Here is a 7019-nt window from a genome sequence, read left to right as displayed (position 1 = left end):
TGCCTTCCAGGTGATAAGGGTGGTGGTGTACGGTTATACACAAAACAGAAAATGAAAAGAAAAAAGAAGAAGAGAAAATATAGGGAGGATGATGATGGTTCTCGATGGTTTAAGGATGGTGATTTGTGGTTCAATGGTTGACGTAATTGTAAGGAATATAGTCTATAAATTAAATGGTGATCGTGAGCTTGACAAAAGAAACAAAGTGATGGTTGTTCATTAGTCATATCTAGAAGAGAGAGTGGAAAAGAGATGTGAGCTCGACAGAAAGAGAAAAGAATATGCCAGTGATGAGGATGGTGATCGATTAAAAGGTTTGTAGGGTGTGTTTTTATTTTGTTTTCTTCATCTTTATAAGTGGGTGTTTATTATAAAATGTATACTAGTAGATTGAACGAGATTGAAAGGAACGTGTAATAATCTATTGAATGATTTGTGTAGTAATAAATATTGTTTTGTAGCGATCCTGTGTCGACAGATTGATTTACTCAGAAAGAAGAAAGAGACGTGAAGCAGATGAAGAGAAAGAAGTTAATTAATCTCTAACAGAATTTGTTTTGTTCCTGTGATGGGAATTTTGATTTGTACGATTAGAATCAATTATCTGTAGTTCGAAAATGATGTGAAACATATTTTTGTATGTATTATGAGCTGAGATTGGCCTCTAACAGATTACAGACATGGATTGGATTCTTGAGTGAGATGTAGATAGAATATGTATTTATTTATATATATCCGTATATATTTACATATATCTATATCTGCATATGTAATCTTATATATAAATCAATATTTTATCTATGTATCTCTATTTATACATATATATCTGTATTTATATTTAATTTTAACTAATACTAATAATTGTCAATGTATTGATAACAATAATATTATTAACATTTATTTTAACAAGAATACTAATGTTAATAAAATGTTAGATATAATAAATTATATATATATATATATATATAAAAGAAATTAATAACTTTAATAATACTACTGATACAGAATATAATAATAATATAGCAACTATAATTAAACTTGTAATTACATTTAATATATAATCTATTAATTATATTTTATTATATCATTTATTGAATATTTAGTATTTATATATTTGATATATATATATATATATATATATATATATATATATATATATATATATATATATATATATATTAGAATATAATAATAATTATTAATAAAATTCATGTATGTTCAAATAGATTCATAATAATATTTTACATAATTAACTCAATTGATTAAGTTGTATTTCGATTTATTATATATACTGCTATTTATATATAATTATACATATATATAATTAATTACAACAATCGTTCGTGAATCGTCGGACATAGTCAAAGGGTAATTGATTAAATGAATATAGATTTCAAAACTTTCGAGACTCAACATTACAGATTTTGCTTATCGTGTCGGGAACATATAAAGATTAAAGTTTAAATTTGATCGAAAATTTTCGGGTCATCACACAGCTGCACTCTCAAAGACAGTGCTTTAACTTGGTGGAACAATTTGGTTAACAGTTTGGGTAATGATGCTGCTTATGGTTTGACTTGGAATGATTTTAAAGAGAGGATGATCACCCGTTATCGTCCCAGGGGTGAACTTAAGAAGCTGGAAACTGAGCTTAAGAACTTAAAGATGAAGGGCACTGATTTAGATGCCTATGAGCAAAGGTTCTTTGAACTGACGTTGTGTCTAAATGCTTATGTTGAAGAGGACCATAAGATTGAAGCTTATATTGATGGGTTATCTGAGCAGATTGAGCATGGGGTTGAGTCCAGTTATCCCCAGACTATTGAAGCTTCCATGTCCATGGCATATAAGCTTAATGATAAGATTTTGAGAAGAAGTAATAAAGTCGTGAATGAGGCCAGTGAGGAAGTTGTTAAAAAGGCTGATAATGGGAAAAGGAAGTGGGATAACAACCGCAACCGAAACCAAACTCAGCAGAAGAAACAAGGTACTTCTGATTCTAATAACCGTAATCATCGTGCTTGTCCGCGATGTTATAAGGCTCATGATGGTTATTGTACGGTTACTTGTAAAAGGTGTTCCAAGCAGGGACACATTGCTAAAGATTGTATGGTGGTTATGATGGGTACTGCTACTCCTGCTGCAGGTGGTGGTAATAATGCTGGTAACAATGGAGGTAATGGTAATGGGAAGCTGAGAAATGGTGTAAGTCAGAAAGTTTGTTATAAATGTGGTAAGCCAGGGCATTTCCGTGATGCCTGCCCTAACAAGAAGACTACTGAGAACGCACGTGGAAGAGCGTTCAATATTAATGTCAGGGATGCTGAGGAAGATCCAAAACTTGTTACGGGTACGTTCTCGGTCAATAATTTATCAGTTTATGTACTATTTGATTCAGGGGCTGATTTGAATTTTGTGTCGAGTAAATTTAGCCCAAAAATCAAAACACCGTTAACTCCTTTAGACAGAACTTATGTTGTAGAGGTAGCTAATGGTAAAGTGCTTACTGCTAAGACTGTGTATCGTAAATGTAACATTAATCTGGCTGGTAGAGATTTTGAGGTAGACTTAATACCGATTGACCTAGGCAGTTTTGACGTTGTTATTGGTATGGATTGGTTGTCTGCGAAGCGTGCTGAAATTGTGTGTTATGAGAAAGATGTCTGTATTACTAATGTAGTTGGAGAGCCGCTGATGGTTTTTGGGGATAAGAAATGCAGATAGTTGAATCTTGTTAGCTGTTTGAAAGTTCATAAATATCTTCGCAAAGGCTGTCACGCTATTCTAGCTCATGTTGTTGAGTCTGATAAAGAAGAGAAGAACATTGGTGATGTTCATATTTTTAGAGATTTTCCCGAGGTATTTCCTGAAGATTTACCTGGTCTTCTGCCACAACGCGCGGTAGAATTTCAAATCGATCTTGTTCCCAGTGCTGCTCCTGTAGCACGTGCTCCTTACTGACTTGCGCCTTCTGAACTTCAAGAATTTTCGAGTCAACTCCGTGAGTTGTTAGACAAGGGTTTTATTCGTCCCATTTCATCCCCTTGGGGAGCCCCTATTCTATTTCTTAAGAATAAAGATGGTTCCTTCCGTTTGTGTATTGATTATCGTGAATTGAACAAGCTTACAGTTAAAAACTGTTACCCTCTTCCTAGAATTGATGATCTGTTTGATCAGCTTCAAGGTTCGTCTATTTATTCTAAGATCGATCTTCGTTCCGGTTATCATCAATTGCGGGTTAAAGAATCTGATGTTTCGAAAACCGCTTTCCGCACCCGTAATGGTCGCTACGAATTTCTTGTTATGCCGTTCGGATTGACAAATACACCTGCTGTGTTCATGCATCTCATGAACTGTGTGTGTAGACCCTATCTGGATAAATTTGTTATTGTTTTCATCGACGACATCCTTATTTATTCCAAGAGTGATGAATAACATGAAGAACATTTGAAGTTGGTTCTTGATTTGTTGAGGAAAGAAGAACTGTACGCTAAGTTCTCTAAGTGTGCTTTCTGGTTAAGAGAAGTTCAATTCCTTAGACATGTTGTTAGTAAACAGGGAATACAAGTTGATCCTGCCAAAATTGAGGCAATTGTGAAGTGGGAAATTCCAAAGACTCCTACTCAGATTCGTCAGTTTCAAGGGTTGGCAGGTTACTATAGAAGGTTCATTCAAGCTTTCTCTCGTATAGCGAAACCTCTGATTGCTTTAACGCACAAGGGGAAGAAGTATGAGTGGAAGGATGAACAAGAGACTGCTTTTCAAACTCTGAAGAAGAAGTTGACTACCGCTCCGATATTGTCACTGCCCGAGGGTAATGATGATTTTTTTGTCTATTGTGATGCATCGCATCAGGGCTTTGGTTGCGTTTTGATGCAACAAAAGAAAGTTATTGCTTACGTGTTACGCCAGTTGAAGATTCACGAGCAGAATTACACAACCCATGATTTATAGTTGGGAGCTGTTGTGTTTGCGCTTAAGATTTGGAGTCTTTATGGGGTCAAAAGTACAGTGTACACTGATCACAAAACTCTTCAACATATTCTTGATCAAAAACAGTTGAATATGAGGCAGCGAAGATGGGTTGAGACATTGAATGATTACGATTGTGAACTTTTATATCATCCGGGAAAGGCCAATTTTGTGGCCGATGCATTAAGTCGTAAAGAGAGGGCTGACCTCGTACGTTTAGGGCATTGAATATGACCATTCGAACAAACCTCGCAAGGCAGATTCTTAAGGCACAACAAGAAGCCTTGAAGGAGGAGAATTTTGTGAACGAGAAAGTCAGAGGCATGAGTAAGAAGTTTGAGGTACGAGCAGATGGTACTAGTTATTTTGCGGGACGTCTTTAGGTTCCGAAGTTTGGTGATCTGCGACAACTTGTTTTAGATGAGGCTTATAAGTCTAGGTACTCTATTCATCTTGGTTCAGGAAAGATGTATCATGATCATAAGGAGCTATATTGGTGGCCCAATTTGAAAACTGATGTGGCTAAGTGTTTGACATGTGCTAAGGTTAAAGCTGAACATCAGAAACCATCTGGACTTTTGGTGCAACCGGAGATTCCCGAGTGGAAGTGGGAAGGTATTACGAAGGATTTTATTACTAAGTTACCGAGAGTTGTGGGTGGTTATGATATCATTTGGGTAATTGTTGACCGACTCACAAAGTCAGCTCATTTCTTGCCTATTAAGGAAACAGATTCGATGGAGAAGCTTACTCGTTTGTATTTGAAGGAGATTGTTTCTAGACATGGTGTTCCTGTATCTATTATTTCTGACCAAGACAGTCGATTCATATCGAGGTTTTGGCAATCCTTACTTGAAGCTTTGGGAACTAAGTTGGATATGAGCACCGCTTATCATCCGCAGACGAATGGTCAAAGTGAAATGACCATTCAAACGTTAGAATACATGTTGCGAGCGTGTGTTATTGATTTTTGAAATTGGTGGGATAGATGTTTGCCGTTGGCTGAATTTTCTTATAATAACAGCTATCATGCAAGTATTAAAGCCGCACCGTTTGAAGCTCTGTATGGTAGAAAGTGTAGGTCTCCTATCTATTGGAATGAGGTTGGGGATGCTCAACTCACATGCCTAGAAATTATTCATGAGACTACCGAGAAGATTGTACAGATTAAAGAAAGATTGAGAACCGCCAGAAGTCGGCAAAAGAGTTATGCCAATAAGAGAAGGAAAGATATAGATTTTCAAGTTGGTGACCGTGTTATGTTGAAGGTATCACCTTGAAAAGGTGTGGTACTTTTTGGTAAAAGGGGAAAGTTGAATCCTCGTTTTGTTGAACCATTTGAGATTACAGAGAGAGTTGGACCCGTAGCATACCGTTTGAAGTTGCCACAAGAACTCAGTGATGTTCATGATGTTTTTCATGTATCGAATTTAAAGAAGTGTTTGGCCGAGGCTGATGAAACCATTCCTCTTGATGAACTTCATGTTGATAAACAACTCCATTTTATTGAGGAACCTATTGAAATAATGGATCGAGAGGTTATGACACTCAAGCAAAGTAGAATTCCTATCGTCCGAGTGAGATGGAATGCCAGACGCGGACCCGAGTTCACTTGAGAACGTGAAGATCAGATGAGGTAGAAATACTCGCATTTGTTCCCAAATGACGAGTCAACCCCTGCACCTGCTTAAATTTCGGGACGAAATTTCCGTAACGGGAAGGTACTGTCACGACCCTACTTTTTCAGTTATCTTTTACCATTTATTATTTAACTTCCGTTAATTGTTATTCGTGCCACGTCATTTCTATGACCTATATTATTATTTTAGTAATAATATATTAATTATTATGTGTTATGTGAATATTTGTATTCATATCTTAATTGTACGTTTCTAAGTGTTGTGGATTTCTATTCGGCGAACCTTTTCGGTTTTCAAAAAAAGGTCAAATTTTTGGGATTTTTAAATCCAAATTATTTTAAATATGATATTTTAATATCATATGATTATATATAGTGTTTATATATTTTATCCGTCGCGTATTTGTTATCTCTCCGAATATTTAATCGCGTAGTAGCGTTTTCGTGTTTCGGGCTTCGATCGAGCGTTCGGGCCACAAGTAATTTATCAAACAAAAAAATTGGGCCATGGGGCCCACCCCCATGCACCCAATCGGCCGCACCCCTTAGAGGAAGGGGGGAGTTCCTTTTCATTTTCTCATTTTTACACTACTTCACATTCTAATAAACCTAATTTTAGATTTTGCTCTCATCTCCTCTCCTCCCTCCCTTCTTGGCCGTTGTCCAACCTCACACCATCATCATCATCTTCAATCAATTATAGCTTAGATCAAAGGGCTTTTCACATATTCAGATTCTACACAACGATCTCTACGCGTTCATACTCTTTGATTCTTGATTAGGGTATAAACCCTAACCCTAACTTTTTGATTTTTCTTTAATTTTTCTGTTTTTATATATTATTATGATGGTATAGTGCTTGTATGATGTTGGATTATTTATTTATGCGTAGAATCACTCGTTAATTCATGATTTCGGTTTGATTAATTTTGGACGGCGGAGTAATTGGTCTTTTCTGTAAAATTAACTGATGTTTTTGTGAAATTAAAGTGTCTAGATGTGTTCCTCTCATCAATACATTGATTTTAGACTCCGGATTCATCTTATTTCGATTCACGGAACTTAAGTTATGATTAAAATGGTGTTTTCATGAAATCAAAAGGTAAAAACGAATGTGTTCAGGTTTGGTCCAACTTTGTGACCATTTTTGGAGTCTTTAGGGTGTAATAGTATGTTAGGATTGATGATTGGATGAACTTTCATGTTCGGATCATCGAAATCCGAGCCACGGATCATCCGGTATGACTAAAACATGTTTTTGAACGGATTAAAGCTCCAAGTTGATATATGGCTGATGGTCATGACTTAGTGGCTGTACTTGGGATGTTCTTGAGTGTACTGATGTGTCGGGTGGTTTGGTTAGGCGAAGATATATATAAGATTCGCCGAAAACTGATACCCGGGGCTA

The sequence above is a fragment of the Rutidosis leptorrhynchoides genome, chromosome 10 (assembly GCF_046630445.1).
Source record: "Rutidosis leptorrhynchoides isolate AG116_Rl617_1_P2 chromosome 10, CSIRO_AGI_Rlap_v1, whole genome shotgun sequence".
Taxonomy (NCBI): domain Eukaryota; kingdom Viridiplantae; phylum Streptophyta; class Magnoliopsida; order Asterales; family Asteraceae; genus Rutidosis; species Rutidosis leptorrhynchoides.
The sequence above is the reverse complement of the archived record's forward strand: the minus strand, read 5'-3'. Positions refer to the sequence as shown.